This window comes from Equus przewalskii, chromosome 2, assembly GCF_037783145.1.
Source record: "Equus przewalskii isolate Varuska chromosome 2, EquPr2, whole genome shotgun sequence".
Lineage (NCBI taxonomy): Eukaryota > Metazoa > Chordata > Mammalia > Perissodactyla > Equidae > Equus > Equus przewalskii.
The window spans coordinates 61,720,005-61,724,317 of NC_091832.1; positions in this window are offsets into that span (position 1 = coordinate 61,720,005).

A 4,313-nucleotide genomic window follows, 5' to 3' on the forward strand; every position below is an offset into this window, starting at 1 on the left:
AATTTAGGTTTAATCTGAAACCCGACGTTGAGCAGCCGTTAGCCAGGCACAGTGCAGAGGACAGGAAATGAACAGCAGGGAATAAGGACTATTTCTGGTAGATGGAACAGTATTTATAAGGTCATAGAAAGTCTAGCACATTCAAAAACTGAAAAAGCACAGCATATGAAAAGGGAAAGTGAAAGAGAACAGTGATTCAAAAAATGTTACACAATTGAGAAAAAGATAAATGGAATATCAAAATGCTTTTAAATTTTAAATATTTTTTTTTTTTTACATGTTCGTTAAAGTTTTCAGCTGTGGTAGTCTTTTTAGTTTTCTGCTTTGAATATCAACAGACTAACAATGTTCAGAATTTGAAAACACAAATCAGATGCTAGATAAGTAAGTCGAGACTTACTTAAAAAGATGATGACAAGGCTGAGAGAAGACAGACTGCCTGGGTGAAGTCGATTAACTCTTAGTGGTTTCTGCCTTCCTTTCCTTTCCTTCTCCTCAGATCCAACCCATCTATCGATACTGCTTCCTAAATATTGTATTGTTTAAAATTTAAGATACATTTTTCTTCCCTATTTTAACACTTCTCAGATTGGGTTGTCCTTAAGAAACGGGTTTTTTTAAAGTTATTAAGACCATATATCACTGAATTTTAATTTAAATGTTATATATATATGTCCTTAATAATCACTTTCCATGTTTTCAAAAAGCTGACTCTGTGATATAATACTGAGAAGTTAAGATATATGCAGAAGAAGATTGCTCAGTACACTTTGGGTAATATAATAATGGTAAAACACTAGGAAATTTCTCAGCACAAACATAGATATTTCAAAGATAGAAGATATTTATATGACCTGTGCGTGTTTAGTGAAGGCTCATTACTGATGAGACACCAAACATCATTTTATACAAAATTTACACCTAATTTGGGAGGAAGGACGTTTTAACTCCTAGTTACACATAATTCAACTGAGTAAAAAAAAAATCTTTTAATTAAATGTATGCAAAACCCTAAACTATCCACCCAAAGGCGCTAAAGAGTCCAAGACAGTGAACACGGACTAAAAATTTGTGTGCATTTACATGAAAGCAATTCAAAAGAATCTGAATTTGAAGGCTTAGATTCAAATGTTGGTTATGAGAAAAAGCAAGAGGTGTATAAATATAAACTCGTACTGCTCAAACTTAAAGTACCTATGACTTACTTTGGGGTTTTGGTATAATACAGAATCTGATTCAGTAGGTCAGGAGTGGGGCTCAAGGTTTTGTATTTCTAATAAGATTCCAGTCCAGGACCAATTAGGCAAGGTACTAGACTAAACTTTAGTTTACTATTCTCCCCATCACCCTATGCAGACACTAAATCGAAGACAGTTCTTAAATTGGATTTAAATTTACCTTCTTCTTATTTAAGAAAATAGTCATAAATTGAAAGAAATACATTTTCTCCCAAATCCCATAATTTTCCTCCATCTCCACCGCCACCTTAATCTGAGTTACCCTTTACCATGTAGCCGCCTAACTGGTTTCTCTACCTCTAGTCTTACCACCTCTTATTCATTCTCCAAACTAAAGAACTAAAATAAATCCTTCCAAAACTCAATCTGGTTACAATATTCTGCTGCTTAAATTTTTCAATAAATAAAACACCAAGTGCCATGGGGCCTGTATACACTGCCCACAGTAGCCACTGTGCCCTCCTCCGACACCTACACACACACATGCACACACACAATGACATTCAGTGAACACCAGTGAATTTCTTTCAAATGACCTTCCTCTCAAGCCTTTGTTCATGCTAGTCTTTTTGTCTAAACCTTCTTTCCTGGCTATCCCTCATGCATCTTTTAGGACTTAGATTAACCTCACTTCCTCTTAGAAGCCTTCTCTCCATCTCAGATTAGTCAGATGCATCAAACTTCCCTTTTAGTACTTACTAGACATTGTTATTGCTTATTTAACTGTCTTTCCTGCTCCGCTGTTAACTCAGTGAGAACAGGAACTGAGTTTATCTTTCTCTGCCTATGGCCAGTGCATGGCACACTGACTGGCAGCTAGTGGACACGTCAATCATCTTTCATTCTACATGCATTCATTAATATACTGACAAGGTATGATGATCTTTTTCTAGAATTTGTGCTGATTATATCTCTCTTCTGTCAATATATTCCTTCCTCCCACAGAAAAGATATAGCATGACTGACCAGGCCCCAGCTTTCAACTTGATAAAATCTTACTTTTCTGGAAAACTTGATTATAATTTATTTGATACTCATTGTCAACAAATAATAAGTACCACTTATTTTGCAATGAATAAATAAACAATGTTAGGCACTAGGGGAAAATAAATATGGGAAGAAGACTGAAAACCAAAAGGCAGAACTAATGGAGATTAAAGTCATATAAATAGACAACAGCTATGAAACTGGTATAAAAATCAAAAGTATAAACAAGACGCTAAATTAGCAAAGACACAGAGCATATATTTGGCTTCCGTAGTTGAGAAAAGCCTCTCCAAGGAAGGTACAGTGTCTTTGAGGATAAGCAGAAATTTGCCAGCTGGAAGGGAAAGTCATTCTCGGCAAAAGAAATAGTGTACAAAAGCACGATTTAAAGAGTACTATGTGTAAAGACTCTATAGAATTGTGGGAGATGATGCTGGAAAGGTAGATGAGACTTTAAAAAAAAAAAGGGACTTTGTTCTCCAAGATGAGAAGCTTGGGCTTCGTTCAGTAAGAATAAGAAAAACAGATACATTTCAAGCAGAAGCGTGGCATAATCAAAGGAACGTTTCAAAAAACACACTTCATAGCAGCGTGGATACACTGAAGGAGGCAAGAGTACAAGCAGGAAGATGAGAGAATAGTGCAAGCAAAGAATGAGAAGAGGTAACACAGCAGCAATGGGAAAGGAGATGAATGGACAAAACAGTATAAAGGATAGGACTAATTAGGAGTAGTAGTCATCTCTGGCCAAGGGAGACTCTGTGTCCTGTTCTTGATAGGTCACTAAACAAACAGAAAACAAACCACCTGGATTAGGACTGATAGAAGGCAATGCTGCCTCATCAAAGTGTGGGATGGGAACAATGAAAAGTGAGTCGGTGATGAGTGTTCTAAAAATGATCAATCCTGGCTCCACTCTAATTCAAATTAAGAGAGTTTACATTTATAACTACCAGTAACTAGTCCATAGCTTACTTTAAAACTTTTTTTCATAAATATCCTAACAGTGCTCCATTCTTGGAGAATCTCAGAAGTTTCAGACAGCAACAGAACAAAAGAAGTAGAAATGCTGTCTACTGAGGACCCAGAAAGAAGGAAACTACTCGGGGTAAATTTTACTGGTAAAATTGAAAAGTAAGTGGTGGCTTAGGGTCCAATCCATAGGGGCAATCAAAAGACATTTAAGAAACAGGTACAGAATAATGCTGGTGTGTGTATCCACAAGTGTCTTTCAGGATTTTACCACCAAATGAATTGAAAAGCTACACCCAATGATTTAATAAATTGATTGTACTCCAACTAGATATCAACTTAAGCGAACTGCAGGAGTGCATCTACAAATTAGGACTCATCCCAAAATATTCAGCCTTCCCATCACTCTAATTCCCACTGTCCAACTCTCTTGGGTAATTAATATTGTGATTCTCTCCTTTTTATTTTCTTCTTAACACCCATCAATAATATAAAATGCAAATAAGTTTTACATTTGGAATACTTATTGAATAACTCCTCTGTTCCCAATTTTAAAATGTTTGGTTGAACAATTTGAATTAAAAAATAATTTTTTAATCAAATTAAAATTTTTGATGAGTGATTTAGTGGACTTCAGGGAGAAAAATGACAAACATGGTCCCCATTCCTAAAGTATTAGAAAGAAAAATCATGATAAAATGAATATGGATTTTAAAATATTCTCCTCCTCAAAATAAATTTGCATCTTCTCAAGGTTGCTGCTGCTGTCAGTACTGGTTTTCTAGCTTTCTCCTGTCTGTGAGAGGTATAAGAAACCTGCCATTTTCACTAGAAACATTAAAGCTCAAGTGATACAACAGTTAAAAGTTTTAATTTTGTAGTTCAATTTTAAAGTTTCACACTACCCCCACCTCTTCACTCTCTCTACATCCTTCAGTTTGAAAGAAAGAGGACAGACGAACCTAGGGATTGTTAAATGGTAAAACTTACATCTGTAATGTTACTTGAGCTCAAAAAGTGTTGTAGTTTGTAAAACTGACAAGGGTCTTTTACTTTTTAATGCTTCCCCAAGTGCCTGTCAATTATATAAAGCTGTGAGTAATGAACAGCATAAAA